The following is a 20,136-nucleotide window of genomic DNA, read 5'->3' on the forward strand; positions in this document are numbered from 1 at the left end:
TTTACTAGCCAAAAGCTTTACTACACTGACATTCTTTGATATTATATGTAATATGTTTATTCATACAAGTGTTAAAGGAAGATTGCAATCCAGCATAACTAGTTAAAATTTAGAAAACATTTTTACTCCCAAGATACTTCTACTGTATATTTTGAGGGAAGGTACACTCTAAATATTAAGTACATCACTGGGAAATATGGAAAAATTATTATTTAAATAATTAGGTCTAAGCACTTTTATTCATTATGACTTTTCCTTTTTCACTAGGAAGTCAGTTAAATTTTCAAATAAACAAATATGTTTATGGAATACTTTGAGGCACTTTTAAGATTTGAATCACAACATCACTTTTCATGGTAACACTTTTCCTATCACTGCTATGTTTAGGCTTCACAAAACTATCACCACTCAACTTCAGGGCAACTCACATATAATATTTTCAAGGTATTTAGTCTGTCAAATGGATTTAAAATTATCCATTTTAAAATTGAAGATCTAGGGGCATAAAGGCTCAGCTAGTCCTTAGAAGATATTAATGATCCTTCTAAGTGCCAATTAAGAATGAAAATGTCAAAATAATTAGATAAAAATCTTTGTTCTGACTGCAAGAGTTGTTTCTCTTTTGAAAAAAATACTGCTTAACAAAAGCATTAAATATAAAAAGATATTTTAGACATAACTAGACTCATTAAGATGTGATAAAGTAGTATTTTACTGCCAATGTTAAGCAATCCTAGATAAGTATTCTAAAGCATAAGAAAGGTTCACTGACCATAAGATGTTCATCAATTAATCAAATGCATACTTACAGTCTTAAAAGGCATTCAAAATGTAACACTTTTAAAAAGGGATTTTTAAACTTTAAAATATTAATTTGAGGCATTAAAATAACTTCAAAGAAAACTGCTATAGGCGAACCCTAAACTGCAATTCTGCTTGTAACTATGCTTATGTTAAAAGAAATGTTAAATGTTTACTTTCTTTTTTCTTCCCTATTCCTGTGTTCCAGCCGCAAAATTACAGAAATACCTCAACAGAGTCTTCAGGAAGATAGGTATGTTCATGCTCTGTGATTCTATAAAACAACAATCACTTCCTATCCCAAAGTTTTTTTATAAGTATGAACACTTCTGGTTTATGGTTTTGTGAAAAGTCCCTTAAAGCAGCAGCAGCATAGTTCACCCAGGAGGAAAAAAAAAAAAAAAGAGGAAAACACCCTACAGTTACTGACTGTATGTACTTAAATTCATTGTTCTGACTGGCAGAAATGAGCTGCAGCCAAATTACTGGCACTACATGGCAACTTTCTGCCACTTTGCATTGCACATTTCTCTTGAGAGTTGCAAGACATATGTTTAGAAACACTGACTTTAGAACATTCAGTTTAACAGTAGCATAAAAAGACCTGTACAAAGCAACAGCCTGGTTTGCTGTTTATTTTATTCAGATGGGGGTGGGGGAAGGGAGGGGGAGGAGAAAGATTTCTATATGTAATTGAAGACTACACTGTCAGATCCTAGATTTTTTTAGCTAAAGCATCATACTGGTTCACACCAAACAATAGCTGTGATCCAAGACATTTACATTTCTTTAACATTAACATTGATTTCTCTCTATCCAAGTAATACCCAAGCATTATCAGGAACTGCATCATCTACAAGTAAAACTGTAATGCAGAGCTATTCCCAAGTAAACAGTGCAATAAGTCCCCTGAAGCTTATTCGCCCTCAAAAAGTTTGCACGCCAAATCCATCAGGTCAGCTGTGGTTTTTCAGTTAAAACTCATTTATAATACAAAATGGACGACAGTGTGAAAGGCCAATCCCCCAAATCACAAAGCCAGTTTTCTGTACCGAAGGCTCAAGTAGCCACACAAAGATTAAGACAAGCGAAAGGTTCCTAGTTCATACACTCCAGGAATACTGGTACTGCCGATTCTAATGAAAACAAGGTAAAATCATCAATCGGGAGACAGTAATACTCCAGCACAAATCATGTCCTCTAGAATTGATCACTGTTAAGGAAGAGTGATAACAAAAACACCGTTCTGCAGATATTTAAAGAAGTCCTGTCAAAAGTAAAGCCATTCTTTAGAACCAGTTTAGGAAAGTATTGCCTAATAAAGCTACAAAAGGCCATATACCACAGATTGAAAGATTGCGGCAAATCCAAACAAAATAACATGGAGATAAGTTTCCTTTTATCAAAATAATATAAACATGGCCAAGGTCACCTTTGTAGGCAAGTTTGCAGACAAACTGAAGAAGGTATTTTTACATTTTTCCAAGACAGCAGCAGCTTGATTTGACCATGAGGCATTCAAGTTTCCTCAAAAACCCACAAAAAATGGGTAAGGAACAACACTACCAACACTGTCAACAGCAGAGTGGTCTTGTTTGGTAAAAAATTACAGGTACTCACACTTCTACATTAGGTCCCATACAGAAAACTGCCAGATAACAACACAGTAAAAGAACAGTGAAGAAGCAGATTTGCAGGTTATTAGGTAATACAAGATAGTGCTCCATGCCAGACTGCACAAACTTCTGAGAGGAATACATGGAGGTCCGTGGGTGAAAAGTTTACAGTGTATTTAAATGTCAAGCTGTGCAATGCCACAGCTACTGAAGTATTTCAAGACAGAGACTTGAGCATTCTAAAGGAATGATTTAACACCAAAAGACACCTCAAGAGACTCATTATTTCTCTCTCAATGAGGACCTCTGTTTAATTAGCTGCTTCAGTTAACACCCCCCCCAACTGAGACTTCCAGCTGCATAAGAGACAATATATGAGGATATCATTTTATTACATATTTATAAAACAAATGCTGTGACCTCATTTGGAATTCCTTGTGTGCAATTGATCACTGCAACTCAAAAATAGTGTTGCAGAATACAGGGTTCACAGAAAGGCAACACAAATGATCAAACTATAAAACCAACTATCATCACACTAAAAGGCAGAATGCTTATAAGAATCATATCAAAGTTTATAAGTATCAAATTAACATTTACGAGAACCATATTAATGTCTCATTAATATGAGAAACAACTTTTATTTAGTTTTAAGAATTAATGTTACATCTACACAAAACACGCACTTAACGACATTTTAGGAACGCAGTTGTGCGTAACATCACAGATGTCAAACAACTTCTCATAAAAATCTTTGCAATATAAAGAATTCTACCACTGTATGCCCACCTGGAGTTGAATCTCCCAAGGGATTTCAAAGGCAACATGAAGGATTTGTATAGGTACACAGGTGGCAAAAGGAAGACTAGGGGAAACGTAGGCCTGCTGCTGAATGGAAAAGGCTGAGGTACTGAATGCCCTCTGACTTTGTCTTTACTAGCAAGATTGGCCTTCAGAACTTCATGAAGTTCAAACAAGGGAAGTGCAAAATCCTGCACCTGGGGAGGAACAACCCCATGCACCAGTACACGCTGGGGGCCACCCAGCTGGAAAGCAGCTTTGCAGAAAAGGACCTGGGGGTCACCAAGTTGAACATAAGCCACCAATCTGCCCTTGCAGCAAAGGCATCTAACGGTATCCTGGGCTGCATTAGGAGGAGTGTTGCCAGCGAGTCGAGGCAGATGATCGTTCCCCTCTATGCAGCACTGGTGAGGCCACACCTGGAGTACTGTGTCCAGTTCTGGGCTCCTCAGTACAAGAGAGAGAAGGACATACTGGAGAGAGTCCAGCAAAGGGCCACTAAAATGATGAACAGCCTGTAGCTTCTCTCATATGAGGAAAGTTGGAGTGAGCTGGGACTGTTTAGCCTAGAGAAGACTCGGGGGGAAGGTCTCATCAATGTGTACAAATATCTGAAGTGAAAGAGCAAAGAAGATGGGAGTCAGGCTCTTTTCAGGGGTGTCCAGTGGTAGGACAAGAGGAAACAGACAACAACTAAAAAACAAGAGGTTTCACCTAAACATAAGGAAACACTTTTTCACCATGAGGATGACTGAGTACAGATTGCCCAGGAAGGTTGTGGAGTCTGTACCCTTGGAGATATTAAAAAGCTGCCTGGACATGGTCCTGGGCAACCTGCTTTTCGTGACCCTGCCTGAGCAAGGGGGGTTGGATGAGATGACCTCCAGAGCACCCTTCCAATCTCAACCATTCTGTGATTCTGTGAAATGTTGATCTGCTTGTAAGGTGGCAAAAGAGAAATCAAGTATCTAGTTGACCATCAGCTACTTATTCCATAGACTTATGTCCCTTCCTTAAACGGACTTTACAGGAATGGCTGCTGTGACAAGTAAAGAATTCTTTCAACTAATAACAATCTGCATTTATCATACAAGTAATATGAAAGCAACATAACCTGTCAAATCAGCATCCTAATTCTATTTGTGCACCCAAATCGATTAAGTGCCTTTATGCCAGCAGCTGGATAGAAATAAACCATTTTGGTAAGCTCAAGGTTAGACAGATAAAAAAGAAAACATTTTGATCTACTGCCAGTTTGTGGTTATGATCTTTACAAGTACGCAAGATGACTGCCAAGCATGGTAACTAGGTGCACAGGAGATGAGGAATTCAATGCATCAGTTCCACATTACTGAATGGAAACGTTGCTCTGTAACAGGTTATTCTCGTCCCCCCGCTAAATGAAATATTTCTTTCATCTTCTGTAGATATAAACAAAATAAGTGCCTTACTTTTTAAATAAATACTTTAGAAGCATTTTGTTAGAACATTATCAAAAGGATACCACATGTGCACACATTCTTACCCCTCCACTATGGTATTAAGATTTTCTATGCCAGCTCTAAATATATATGATTTACTTTAATACAACAGTAGGGTACAGAAGAGTATTTTTCCAATTCAGCTTGCCAGTGATGATTGCTCCTTACACAGTTCATCGAACACAGATGAAGCAATGACTACACAAGAAATGCCACACAAAGAAATTACCACAATTTCTTACGAAATGAGTGTATTATAGTAAAGATTTTTAAAAGAGCATTTAAGTGTTCATATTCCGATGAAGGACTTGTGAGATGAATCATCACCCATCACTACTAAAAATCCTGCTTATAATTAGACACACTAGTAGCTGACAGATATACATTACTGGAAAGTATTATCTTATAGAGTAGAAAACCCAACTCTTTCATCTTATTTCTCCATAACAAGTGACATTTACAGCAGTAACCGTAAATCTGAAATCAAGCACTGAAATGAGAGATCAATACCAGAGAGCAGTATTCATAATCAAATAGTCCCAGAGATGTTTAAATTGGATCATACATATATTTGTTTATAAATACACAATAAAATGCCTTGTATTACTTGCTTTAATTACAAGCATAATATCTTGATGGGTTTTTCATGTTACAATAAGCTTCACAAAGTTGTAAAAGCAACATGATTAAATTAGAGATGTTAATTAAAGGTTTCCATTGATTTTACCAGTGATTTGGCTCAAGGAAGTATTGTTAGGAAAAAACCATGCAGAACAAATCACAGTACATTTAATTATCCCCTCCACTCTAAAACAAAACTAATCCTCTGCCTTGGGTCAACGTTGCTTAAAATAATACGTATTTGAGGCACATAAGGAAAAATACCTTTAATTCTGTATTTGGACACTATTAAATCTTAGATTAATCTATGTATCAAGTCACCATGTATTCCTAAATATAATCAGAACACTGGTTTCTTAGGTTCTCCATTCTATGTCTGCACTGTCATGCAGAAGTAATCTCAGGTTCCCCACTATGATTTATTTTACAAGCTCTTCTAACAGTAACTCCAGTTCTCCTGCATGCTTCATCTCACATAGTCTCCCTCACCCACATGCATGCAATATCCCTCCCTACTAAGTACCAGGACAGGCAGGACAAGCAAATCCTTTGTCATATTTAGACTCAGAAGCAGACAGGCTCATCAGCTGGCAGGTCAAGTAGTATTACTTATTTGGCCTTCCCTACCTACCCATATTTTCAAAACCTTTCAGGAATTTAAACACAATAAGGGCTCCATTCTGTCAGAGTTGGACTGAAATTGGCCAGTAGACAGAATGTTATTAGGGAGGAACTGATAAACCAAAAGACATAAAGCCAACTCGTCTGGGGAACTTACAGACTCACAGGTTGCCTATCTTTTGCTTCTGAGTATGCACAACTGCCTTAGCTTGAGTGGCTATTTATCACCTAAGCTCAGGATTTGGAAACAAAGTAGAACAGAAATCATCACAATATCCGACTGCCTGTTGAAACACAAGTATGAGCTCCTATCCTTCCACAATTGTGTAAAACTGAAATGACCTTGAGAAAGAAGGCAACAGTGGTAGAAATCTAGACCACCTATTAATCCTTTAAATCATTAAAGTAGTTGCAGAGTTAACTGTTCAGCTGTCCTAAGAGGCATACTGATCCCCATCTTAGCTGCCTCACCCCTGTTTTTACAGGAATCCTAAAACGTTTCCTGTTCTGCAGAGAGAGTGAGAAGTAGACAACAGCAAAATAAATAAGCTGCCAGGAGAAACACAGGATACTAATCCAAACTGTTGGCACTCCCAGGGGCCTCAGGTCCACTACCAAAGTAGCATGCTGAAAACGAAGAAAACTCTTGAACCCAGATGGCTAAACTGCCAGAAGGCGGCGGTGTAATTAAGAAAAAACTTTCATTATTTGCTTACCACATGTTTTTTTTCTTTCTCTCCTACCAGCTCTGGCTAAATCTTAAGGGAAATACAAAACTAACATGTCATGTTACTGCATGTGGATCTCATCAGATTTAGATGGTCTGTAATCATTTGCCCATCTATCCTCCCCATTAGCTCAAAGTTCTAAGAATTCCTAATTTAGCTTTCAGTATTTATAAAATATATTTCTCATTCATTGAGCTTTTAAGTTTTCAAACAATAATGCTTGAATATTTACTGAAACTATCACTTAATCTGTTTTAAGTACAATTGTTCTTTGGTCAAAACATCAGTCAATTTCTTATGCAAAGGTGCCATTAAATTTTTATTTGTTAATGAAAAAAGTATCTATTAAGAAGTGACAGGAGGTACAAAAGAGTGAAGTTCTATTACTTATCACTTGATCTGCCCACATGTTTATAAACTCATAGATTAATTTTAGTTAATTACTTTTATTTCCTTGGCAAATATTTCCAAGTTTAAAATGCTATGGTTCTTGGTGAAGATCTTGCCAAGCCTTATCAAGTTATGATAACATAATTAAATGCTCTACTTTCTTAATGCTTTAATTATAGTGAATGCACAAGCTTGTGATTACATTTACATCCAAAATACCATTTCTCTTACTGCATTCAGAAGAGCAAGATTTAAACTTTTGATTTCATCTTTGGCAAGGACCAAGTGATTATTTAATATTCAAAAATACTTCTTTTTAGAATATTAGAATATATTTTAGAATATCTACCAGAGAAAAGCATATGGATATAATGAATAATCAATGCAGAATGCTTTACTTATCTGGAAGGCAACTGTCAGGCTAATAGCTTATTTGTGCAAAAGTCAACATAAAATGTTTACTCTGGTAACAAGTAAGAACTTGCTTGCAAACAATCCAATCACCAAAACCACTGGCAAAAACCTCACCTTCCTGTGAGTTTCTTCTGTCTCCTCACCACATACCAAATTAATTGTTTGCAAGTAGTGTGTAATTCAGCCATATTACTATTTGTATTCTTTACAGTTCAGGTTAGTAAACCTCTCTGGACTTGATTCTTGTCTTATTGTACACTATGAATATGTACCATATTACATAGTCAGCTACTGTGAATATTCCATCTGTTCTATGGGTATACTTTAGCTTTACTTTGACAAGTTCTGTAAGCGTAAGAATGGTTTGCACTTTTTTTTTTTTTAATAATGAATGATACTATTTCCACACAAATCAACTCAAATCTGTACTAGACAGATTATATCATCATCATGCCTATATAGCCCATATCAAGATGTTATCAGTATTTCCTCTTACAGCTTCATAACATATTGGAGAAAGGAGGGGAGGTGGAAGAGATGGAAGACGCATAAGAAAAAAACACCAGCATTTAAAAAGTAACGTAAAAGAGGTTTGAGATAATGTAGTTCTCTCCTTTTTTTGGTTCTGAATAGCTATGATTGCACGACAGCTTAACATACTTCGAAAGAAATTTTTGAGAGCAGGATAGCATAAAGACCTGACCACAAGTTTTTCTTTTCTGTCTTTTTCTTCCTTCATTGCTCTTTCCCTTTTATGAACAACATATACAGAAAATTGACGCAAAAGTGCCAGAAAAAAAATAAAGGAGTGCTTAGAAAGTGAAACTGCTTATAGCTCAATAGGCTGCAAGATCTTCCCATTCAAAGTCAGTATTAAAAAATGTTACGTGTAAACAGTTCCTAAAGTTGAAAATATGGCCACCAATAAGCAACACTGCGCATGAAAGGGTTACAAAAGCATAAGCAGATCATACTACCACATCCTCTCACTTCGTCTGAAAAAACTGTGTGGAACATGGAAGAAAAAATAGGAAATACATTCTGCTCCATCTAAGTAAGGCTTTTAAAATATATTGCCTATTAATTAAACTGATTGAAAAAGGTAAAGAGAAAGAACTTCAGGGAACCTAGCAGGAAGCAGATACAGCAGAAATAGTTAAAAAATAGAAACATTTCACTCAACTGAAAACTTACAACTGCAAAGTTGAACTATTTTTTATGTTTTGTGTTTAGCTTTTCAAAAGACTGTCTTTTTTTTCTCTTTTTTTTTTTTGGTAATTGCTATTAATATGGCATTTCAAAAGAAAGTTGTACCTCAGACACCAGTTAGTAAAGAAAGTGTTTCCTGCAGAGCCTCTCTTCTTATGGGTTTAAGTAACTGAGATTGGAGGGGAGGGATTTCTTTTTAACCAAGCGCAGAATACTACAATCACAAAACAAAGAGTGATGAAAGAAATAATCACAGTTCTGGCCTTATAATACCCAGTGTTTCACAAATGAATTAATTTTTCATTTAATGTTGTCCTTTCCAATGCTACTGGTGTAAAACGCTTTGCCAAGGTGAGAATTGCTTTATTGTTGGAGACAGAAAGCCTATATAGCTGAAAAGTCTTCAACTGCTACCCACAGGAAATAATTAAGGAAAGACTATCAGAAACAGGTCTGAAAACATGAAGTTGTACACAGCACTCTTGTTAGTTACTTAGGCTTTCATTCTTTTTAGGTAAGACACATTCTGCTCCTCCTCTCTCCCATATAAAATCCAGTAAGTGTAGGCATGAGAAACACCTTACATTTTCAAGATGTTTTTCAAAGGCTTAAAAAGCTGTAATTATGCAAAACACTTGGGCAAGCTGTGGCTTTTTGAAACTAAGTGGTGACATTTCTCAAAATTAAAAGGTATTCATGCCTGAAGTAGGAAAGCACTTATATTCTATATCTAAAAAGATGCCTAGAACAATTGATATACTCTTTCAAGAACCACCACCACTACTGAATGTGTAATACAGGGCCATAGGAGTTTTCACAAAATAAAAGTAGAATGTTGATTTAAATGGCAATTCCTTAAATTGGAAAGCATTGCAAATTTTAAGCAAGTTGGTTAAATTCTTACTAAGTTTTAAATTAAGTTAAATTATTTTCAATAGAGTCAATACAACATATATTGACTATTTTGACAAAAGTATCAGCTAAGGCAGTGGGACAACTCCATCCAGACGCATTTCCGAAGAAATTCAGCCAGTGCTCTACCTTAAATTTCACTGTTTTACAAAAGCATCTTGTACAATTTAATAAACAGTTGTCCATTAATTCCGAAAATCTGATGGATGCCCTTGGAATAACGCAAGTTACTAATCAAAAATTCTTCTTCAAAGTATATCCTGTTGTTATGGAAGAAAATCAGGATTTTTAACAGTAGTTGCACTTAGAATTGCCAGAAGAGGTAATTAATTGGCAAAGTATTCCTCTGAATAGATTGAAATCAATACCTCTCTCAACTTTACAGAAATTTGTCCTCTGAAAAAATGCCAGCATAGTCCATGAGACATAATTATTAATCAGTAGCTCTGCTTGATAATTAGTCATTCTACTTTGCAGTAAGATGGGAATAAGGATTTCTCCCATAGTTATCCACCTTTTCAGTTCCTTGTCTTTGGAGTACATTTTGACATTTGTTTCAAATTCTTTTTAACTTCCTTGACCACTAGAGAAAAAGGTGCAGGCCAAGTCTAAAAATTCTGACATTCCAGAGGAGGCTGGATATTTTACTAAGTGGAGCTACCCCATTTTGAACTACTGTGAAAACAAAAAGTCTGTTCTCAAAGTAATTTCTGGGGAACCTTAGCAGTCCTAATAATTTTTAAAGCTCAGAAAAGTGTTGATGTCTTCTGTGGTGGAAGATACCAACAAGGATATAGATTGACCGAGGAGGGAAAGAAATGGAAAAAGGGAAAAAAGCCTGACTGGAGATCAGTCCTTTATGACCAGAAACTAAATAAAGGCTATTATTTCCCAGGAAATATGGCAGTCAAGAAGGACTGGTTTCCCCAATTGCTTGATGCCATATGTATGTGACTCAATGATAATCATTTTCTGATTATTATTGCTGTTGGGTTAACAGGTTGTCTGGGAAAGGCTTCTAAACAGACAAGGGAGAGGATAAATAAAACAGTGTCAGTATCTTTGTAGACAAAGCTGAATCTCAACACACCTAAAGGAAGACCGACTGACACTTGTTTGAGTTTCATTCTCATGTTCTTTATAACCCTATGCTTTTAATTTATCAGACCTGAGTAAACACAGAGGAAGACATCAAGCTTAAGCAGGTGCCTCCCAACCTCCATCTGGGCACTAAGTTTGCAGCATCAGCTACCAAAAGCATCATTCTATGCTATGCAGTATAAAATATTTGGTATTGACAAGAGCAATGCAGAGTGAGAAACAGGTTCTTGTTTTGGTGTTATATAAGCCTGCATTGAAGGAAAACACACAGTAGACTAATATAACACCAAATACTCTCCTGCTGTTGGTACCGATTATTACCTAGCCAGTGCCAGTGGTTTGACAGCCAATTACTTGCCAAAGCCTGTACCACTGTGGCAACCATAAACTTGAACAAGCTCCTTAGGTGTCTTACAAGCATATTCTTCTTTGGGACCAGAGAAATAGGAATACTAAAGTGCTATTTTGATACATGTTTCTAAGTACAAGAAGCTACGGATGAATTTCATTTAGCCCAAATACTCACTATACTAACTAAAAACACATTAGCTTTTTTTAGTGCACCAATGGGACGAGAAGTAAATATTTGAAGTATGAAAGACATTTATAATTAATCTATACAAAAGAAAATAAGAATACTGAAATGTCTCCCAACAGTTTAATAAGGAGCAATACAAAGAAATGAGAGGATGGCAACAGACTCAAACTCTAAACTTCCCAAACTCACGACTCTCAACTCATGAATATGATGGCCACACACAGAAAATGCCCAAAGAAAAGCAAGACCTTGTAATAACTACACCCAGAATTCTCAAGTACTTTGTCATCACCCTTAATGAAAATTTTCTCAAGAGTTGCATACTTCTAGGCTAGAACTGTCTCAGCAGATAGCCATGAAGGACACTGCAGGGGGTGCTCAGCTATCACTCTGGGCTAAATTTATTTGAAACAGACTTCCTGTTATTCCAGCACGTAGAACTGCAACATTCCTCTAGACTTCTTGCTCCTGGAAAGCTAGTCAAAGGTTACAGCCCCCCAAAATAAAATTAATAGTACAATATAATAAGCCAAAAAGTTTATCAAGAACCAGAGGTAGAAAAATACACAACAGAACAAATTAAAGCATCTACTGTTAAAAATGTTATGTATACAGTAAATTGCCAGTGATGTGACAGATGATGACATGAACAGTGAGAAAGACCATCTCTCTTCTGTATTTGATGATGACATGAATAAATTCTAGACAATAAAGGAGTATGTTTCTTTATCAACATTCCCAAAACAGAGAGATCTCGCAGTCAAGAAAGCAGATTTTTTCATTTTGGCAAAACCTAGTATTCCTCAAATAATTGGACTGCTTTTCTCACCCTCACCACTATTTTTTCAGCAGTATTTTACTTTACAGAGAGTTCACAGAAAGCTAGATTCTTGCATGTATTCATGTTTTCAACATTCTTTTATCCCTTTGCTTTGTGTAAATGTCAAAGCTATTCCCTTTGAAAATTACTTTAGCTTAGAATAGTCGTACTACCTTACTGCTAAAAAAATGAAAGAAAGTGAAAGCCAGTCAGTATTACTGGAGTAATGAGATTTGACTGTGCAGTTGGTGGGCCTCTATTCATAAGCATTTCTCTAAAGCAGTATTTTCTCTTAAAGATTCAGTATCAACTTTTCCTGGTTTTCCTATAATGATTAAAAGATTCAAAGTTAGAGGTTTCTCATGCATTTTCAAAAGATTAAAATTGAAGTTTATAGTAATACTGACAGTCTTCTATAAAACACGCTTTGTTAAAGAGCAGAAGAGATGAAATCACATAAAAACGTTCCAAACACTAGGATGTGGAGTCCACAAAAGCAAAGTCAATTCCTGCTTGTGTATGCTTACCTGAAGGAAGCCCTCACAAGATGCATAACACAAAAAAGATTAAATTTCAGGTGTAAGGAAGATCCAGTACCTTTGTGGGCTAAAATCATGTTCCTTGTAGCATAACTTACTGTTAGAATTGAGTAAATACAATAATTACCCAAAACACTGGAATGATCTCTAGGTGTTCAAAGAATCGTGTAGTTCCATTTGTCTTCCTCTTTCCAAAAATTTGAGGTAGCAGAAAAAAAATCTAGAGGCAGAAAAATAACAATGCAAACAAATAAGAACCAGCCATTGGGGAGTGAAAAAAAAAACCCAAACCAAACTTGAAAGCAGATTGCCTGCTCCATTCAGAAAGAACCTCCTTACATTTGTCCTGTGATTCCTAAACTTTCTGAGAGGAAGGCAATAAAAGCGTGTCACTGCACAACTGTCACCTTAGTTCCTTCCACAACTTCAAGTTACATATGCATCAACAAAGACTCCAAAGAAAGAGAGGAGATTAACATGAAAGTTGAATACATAAATTCTCAAGAAACATGGGGTTACAAGACAGTATCTTTTTTTTTTCCCCATTTTTTTTTTGTTGTTTTTGTTTTTTGTTTTTTTTAAATAACCTTAGTGCATTTTCACCCCTATCTTCAGCTTGCTGTAATTCCATGGAGGGAAGAGCAGTGAAGAATTGCTCTGCCACATGAAGCACTTAAATTGAACACTGTTGCCAAAGAGTAACATTGACTGTATTGGTGAATAAAGCCAAGTACCACCACTAAACATGCTTCAACAAGTGGAGCAGCTCTATAAAAATTCACACTTACTGTTACAGTGGTTCTCAACCTTTTCCTGTTTACAGGCCACTAAAATTTTTCCAGTTAAAGTAAGACCTCTACTCAAAAAACCTAGCCTGCTGAAATAGTATATGTCTACTTTTGGCTTGGCACCAAACAAATTGACTATATGCACTTAAAACTGAAAAAAAACGTAGCCCCGTAAAATACCTCCATGTATAATGTGATACCTAATATTTGACCTCTCATGGTCTGATCTTTTTTACTAGCTGCAAGAATCTTAGAATCATAGAATCACAGAATCATTTAGGTTGGAAAAGACCTTCAAGATCATCGAGTCCAACCATCATCCATGCCCACTAAACCATGTTCTGGAGTACCTTGTCTATGCGCTTTTTGAATACCTCCAGGGATGGTGACTCAACTACTTCCTGGGTCAGCCTATTCCAATGTCTGACAACCCTCTCAGTAAAGAAATTTTTCCTAATATTCAACCTAAATCTCCCTTGCCACAACTTGAGGCCATTTCCTCTCATCCTATCTCCAGACACCTGACAGAAGAGACCAGCACCCACCTCACTACAACCCCCCTTCAGGTAGTTATAAAGAGTGATAAGGTCTCCCCTCAGCCTCCTCTTCTCCAGACTAAACAGCCCCAGTTCCCTCAGCCGCTCCTCATAAGACTTGTGCTCCAGGCCCCTCACCAGCTCCGTTGCCCTTCTCTGAACACGCTCCAGCAACTCAATGTCTTTCCTGCAGTGAGGGGCCCAAAACTGAACACAGTACTCGAGGTGCGACCTCACCACTGCCGAGTACAGGGGAACAATCACCTCCCCCGCTCCTGCTGGCCACACTATTTCTGATACAGGCCAGGATGCCATCGGCCTTCTTGGCCACCTGGGCACACTGCTGGCTTGTATTCAGCCGGCTGTCAACCAGCACCCCCAGGTCTTTCTCTGCCGGGCAGCTTTCCAGCCACTCTTCCCCAAGCCTGTAGCGCTGCATGGGGTTGTCGTGACCCAAGTGCAGGACCCGGCACTTGGCCTTGTTGAACTTCATATGATTGGCCTCAGCCCATTGATCCAGCCTGTCCAGATCTCTCTGCAGAGCCTTCCTACCCTCAAGCAGATCGACCCTGCCTCCCAACTTGGGGTCATCTGCAAACTTGCTGAGGGTGCACTCAATCTCCTCATCCAAATCATCAATAAAGATATTAAACAGAACAGGGCCCAACACCGAGCCCTGGGGAACACCACTTGTGACTGGCTGCCAACTGGATTTAACGCCGTTCACCACAACTCTCTGGGCTCATCCAGCCAGCCAGTTTTTCACCCAGCGAAGAGTACACTTGTCCAAGCCATGAGACGCCAGCTTCTCAAGGAGTATGCCATGAGAGACGGTGTCAAAGGCCTTGCTGAAGTCAAGGAAGATAACATCCACAGCCTTTCCCTCATCCACTAGGCGGGTCACCTGGTCATAGAAGGAGATCAGGTTGGTCAAGCAGGACCTGCCTTTCATAAACCCATGCTGACTGGGCCCGATGCCCTGCCTGTCCCGGACTTGCCATGTGAGTGCTCTCAAGACAAACTGTTCTATAATCTTCCCCGGTACCGAGGTCAGGCTGACAGGCCCGTAGTTCCCCAGATCCTCCCTCCGACCCTTCTTGTAAATGGGAGTCACACTGGACAGCCTCCAGTCCTCTGGGACCTCCCCTGTTGACCAGGATTGCTGACAGATGATGGAGAGTGGCTTGGCACGGACCTCCGCCAGTTCCCTCAGTACTCTTGGATGGATCCCATCTGGTCCCAGTGTCCAGATGGCGTAGTAGGTCACTAACTATTTCCTCCTGGATTAAGGGGGGTATGTTCTGCTCTTCATCCTCGCCTTCCAGCTTAGGGGGTGGAGTACCCTGAGGATAACTGGTCTCCCTAGTAAAGACTGAGGCAAAGAAGGCATTAAGTACCTCAGCCTTTTCCTCATCTCTGGTGGCAATGTTCCCTTCTGTATCCATTAAAGAATAGATATTCTCCTTGGGATTCTTTTTACTGTTAACATATTTGTAAAAACATTTTTTGTTGTCCCTTACAACAGTGGCCAGATTGAGTTCTAGCTGAGCTTTTGCCTTTCGAATTTCCTCTCTGTATGACCTAACAAGAACCCTGTACTCCTCCCAAGCTGCCCACGCTTTCTTCCAGAGATGATAAACTGTCCCTTTTTTCTTGACTCCTAGCAAAAGCTCCCTGTTCTTCTAGCTGTCTGAATAATAATATCAGCTCATTCTTCAATCTAGAGCACATAACCTCATCTCTCCTATGTGATTGGTTTTTAAGGCCATACAGCCAATTAATACATGTATTTATGGTCAGCAGTTGCTTTGTTGCTAATTTTAAATGAAAGATTTCATTCTTATGAAAAAAAGCAAACGGTGGATAGTTAGGTTTGTAATTAATGCATTCTTCTACTTGGTAAGATTGCTCTAATAAAAGGCAATTTAATTGACAGGGCAGGAGGCAAACTTTCCCATTGTAAGAGTTTTGTAAGGGAAATGTAAAATCACATTGTAATTTCTTAAGAGCTGTAGAAACTTTCATTATTGGGTCATGTTACATCCGATTAGGTAATCTTCTTTACCATATAATGAAACACTGAATTACATCAACAAAAACATGAGACATCAACACAACCAAAGAACAATCTTTTTAAAAGCACTGGTGATACAAAAGTCCAGAGTTGGAACAAGTTCATCAATATGAATTGTCACCGTTTGCGACAGTTTGCAATTACTGTTTGACCATAATGGCCTAATGGAAGATTTTTTTCATCTTCACTCAAATTCTTTCTTATTTTAAATTTGCAGTCATTGCATTTCTGTGAAACATAATGTGTTAAAGTCTACTACCCTGGAGTAAACATGCTGGCTTTGGTAGTGGACCTGCCCATCCAGAGGACATACTTGAGGAAGGGTTCAATGAAGCTGACGCATGGCAGAGGAAAACACTATCTGACTCAGATTAGGGTTATTATTATTATTTTGGTTCTATCCTGCTTTGTGCTCCTTAGCATTGTTCAGCAAGTGGAAAACAGGAAAAACATAAGATGGGAACACAATCTTCTTTATCAGGAACGCACCTATGAAGTTCAAGAACAAAGCTTTTTTTTTTTTTTTAAATATTCATCCACATATGCATCTGCAAATTCTCATGCAAAAATACCTTCATGAGAAGTGATCAGAGATCGTTTCTGACAAAATTAATGAACTGCTCATGAAAAGACATCTTGTGATCTGTTTTTAAGGAGGCTCCATCCCCACAATACATAGAGTTTGTCTAGATACAAAAGCTACACCAACATAACCATTTTTCAAATGGTTCAAATTTTTATTCCTATTCATGCTAGTAAGAAGACTTGAGTGATGTTTTTACTTGAAAATAAGTCTGTATTTGGAGTTCAGTTTCTATAATTTCATAATTAACTTCTAAGTAAAAGAAACGAACAAAACCATGCTTTCCCTTTTTACTGTTCTAACATTACCTGACAAAAACTCACATTACTGCTAAAACACCCTGATAACGAGCCATAGATGGCTGGACTTCAGCGGGACTGCTAAGCTACATCATTGTTCACGCAGCTAAACCTGTGAGTTCAAAGCCCAAAGCCACAAAAAGGCTTTAAGGAAAAACATGAACCAATAATACGTAAAACAGCGGTTGTTTGATGTTCAACAGTTCTTTTTTTTCCCGTGTAGTAACACCACTCCACATTTTGGTGATTTGGCAGTCGCTGCTCTACTCTGCTCGACCAGTCGCAAAAAAAAGAATTAGTTTTTCACTATTTCACACTAGGATCGTGAAGGTTAAAGGACAAACAAATGGGCAAGTACCCGACAGCCTAGTGTGTTAAGTGCACTTTTACCGAGTCCTCGCTCTGAAAGCGTTGAATCGAGTCCGCCACAGGGGGCTATACCCCGCCCGGCGGGACACACGCCCCCGCCTCTCCACGCGCGTCGGCGTCGTGCCCTGTACCACAGCCGCCGTCCGTCCCCGTCCGCTGGGTCCCTCTTCCCCCGCCCCTCCCCTCCCCCCCCGCGTGCGCGGCCGGCCCTGGGGGCCGGAGGCCGCCCGAGCGCGGAGGGGAGGGGCCGGGAGCGGGGCCCATGGGGACCCGTTAGCGCCGGGGGAGGGATCGCCCAGGTGCCCACCGCCTTTCCCGGGCAGAGCGGGAGCGCTGGCTGTTGCCGGGGGCGGGAGTGGGAGGGGAGGGGGGAGGGGGGAGGGGGAGGGGGAGGGGAGGGGGGGTGCCGGGGGCCTCCCTTGCGATTTTTTCTTTCCCCGCCTCCCTCCCAAGCTCCGGCTTCCTCCTTCCTCCGGTCGGGGCTGGCATCTCGCTGCCAAGCCCCGACCGCCCTTCTCACCTCTCAAGGTCCGGGAAGGCGGCGAGCTTGGGAGGAGGCGGGGAAAGAAAAAAATCGCAAGGGAGGCCCCGGCACCCCCCTCCCTCCCCTCCCCTCCCCTCCCCTCCCCTCCCACTCCGCCCCGGCAACAGCCAGCGCTCCCGCTCTGCCGGGAAAGGCGGTGGGCACTGGGCGATCCCTCCCCGGCGCTAACGGGTCCCCCATGGGCCCCGCTCCCGGCCCCTCCCCTCCGCGCTCGGGCGGCTCCGGCCCCAGGGCCGGCCGCGCACGCGGGGGGGGAGGGGAGGGGCGGGGGAAGAGGACCCAGCGGCGGGGCGGGGCGGGGCGCCGCGCCACGCCTCCACCCCGCCGAGCCGCCGGCTCCGCCTCCTGCCCCAGGGCGGGAGGCCCGCGCCACCGCCAGCCAGCCCCCGGCGTCTCCGCGCCCGAGGGCCGGGGGCAGCACGTGGCTGCGTGTGGCGGCTCCCCTCAGGCTGCCGCCCCGCCGGCGCTGCGCTCCCCCCTCCCGGCGGGGCAGGTAGTTTCCCCTTTTGTGGGGTTTCTTGATTACCCCTGTAAAAGGCCTCATCCTGTCCCTGGGTACCCTTGCCCGTCTTCCAAAAGCACAAAGCTAAGCATTTCCGTAACTTCCTACTACCCCCATTTAAGTGAAATAAATCTGCAGTGACACCGTTAACCTCCTCTCAGAACCCTGGCAGCGTGTAGTGCTGGGGCAGCCGGTACTCGCCCTCTAATGGGCAAACACGCTCCAACCTTGGCAGGCCTTGTTATGCAATGCCTTACCTGCGACCTCTGCCATCCAGAGGTAAAATATTTTTCCTGCTTAATAGGCTGTGTGACAGTTGGATGTGCTTCCGACGGATAAAACTGATTTAAAGGTGCGCGACATCATTGCTGAGGCATGGCAGTACGATTTTGATGCAGTAATGAGGTATATAGCACGTTCTTTGCCTAATTCTGTAAGGAAATGTGGCCTACGTGGCTGTGTGCTTCATCTGTCTGCCAGTTCTCATCCTGGCTGACTTTAAACAATTTAGCCAATTTTAACTAAATTTGACTGAAGGATAGAGTTTTCAAAGGTACTAATTGTTCCAGCTGTGTGGTGGAGGGAAGAGTGTCCCCAAGAAGGAAAACTCATGTTTTTCAGGTCAGTTGGCAGGTCAGGCCACACACATGCACATGATTCAGCTAGTTCACACGCGCACAACTGCCTAAGGGTAATAGTGTCTAAAGCTTAGGGTAACCCTGGGGGTCGTGTGGACAGATCATACAGGGGCCTCCTGAACTCAGAAACTAAACTAAAATGTGCCATCACAATAGTCCTAAAGTAGATATTTCCCATCTGCTTACTGCAGAGTTTTTGGAAACCTTCTGTAGAATCTGAGACTCAACATATTCCACAGGCTATTATTATATCAGGCTGAATGCAAGTGTGATCCTGTAGGGCAATTTCTATTCTGACCTTGGGCACTACCAACAACGATGAAAGCCTGCATGTATCAGAAAGCGATAGACACACATACTACTCGACAAAGTCCTCCTGTTATTTTCCAGTATTTTCTCCATTCCTTCTGGGCAGAAAGGATGGGTGGACACCATGCAGCCTTGAAAACAGGAAAAGATAAAAACTGATATGGAAGAGACTTAAGGGGCAATGCAGCTTCTCACGAAGTAGAGCTAATTTGCTAACAGATGACAAATATAAATTGTGCAGTGGGTGTATTTTACTTTTTAAATTCATACCTATGATTTTTTGTATCCTTAGTACTTCTGTTGTACCATACTGTCAAAAAAAATCAGTTCATTTTACTTTGGTTTCATTGCTTTCATTGCAAAAGTGCTACATTTAAAATATCATACTGTCCTGGTTTCGGCTGGGATAGAGTCAGTTTTCTTCCTAGTAGCTGGTATAGTGTTGTGGTTTGGATTTAGTGTGACAATAGTGTTGATAACACACTGATGTTTTAGTTGTTGCTAAATAGCACTTACCCTATTTAAGGATTTTTAGTTTCCCGCGCTCTGCCAGCAAGCAGGTCTACAAGAAGCTGGGAGGGAGCACAGCCAGGACAGCTGACCCGAACTAGCCAAAGGGGTATTCCATACATGCTGTATGGGGTTAAACCACAACACATATTAACAAATTTATATTCACTACAGCTCCATTAAGAGTCTTTCTATAGAATGAATACTGTATTTGCTTCCACCTGGCTTACTCATCTTCTGAGATAAATAGATGACAAAAAGGCCATTTCAGGTTTGCAGGACATTTCTTATTTTAACTTCAACAGCATTGCTTAATTTTGGTAGTACTCAATATTTAATGGGTTATGGGGAACATACTGTATCAGAAGAGAGCTTTCTGAATTAATTAAATC

At 40.2% G+C, this 20,136-nt stretch overlaps 1 protein-coding gene across 4 annotated transcripts in view; it reads right to left on the bottom strand.

The window, feature by feature from the left end:
* The window catches only part of KLHL5 (kelch like family member 5), a 66,681-nt gene extending 48,816 nt beyond the window's left edge, over positions 1-17,865 (bottom strand). For 2 of the 4 annotated variants that reach the window (XM_052780242.1, XM_052780241.1), the window contains exons 1-2: positions 17,762-17,865; positions 12,720-12,812 (exon numbers count right to left, since the gene is read on the bottom strand). The gene's annotated coding sequence lies outside the window, so the exon portion shown is untranslated. The remainder of the gene's footprint in view (positions 1-12,719; positions 12,813-17,761) is intronic. The other 2 variants (XM_052780245.1, XM_052780244.1) reach the window with 2 other exon arrangements.
* Between the last annotated feature and the right edge of the window lie 2,271 nt (positions 17,866-20,136).

Source organism: Harpia harpyja, chromosome 2 (assembly GCF_026419915.1).
Source record: "Harpia harpyja isolate bHarHar1 chromosome 2, bHarHar1 primary haplotype, whole genome shotgun sequence".
In the NCBI taxonomy this organism is placed as follows: Eukaryota; Metazoa; Chordata; class Aves; order Accipitriformes; family Accipitridae; genus Harpia; species Harpia harpyja.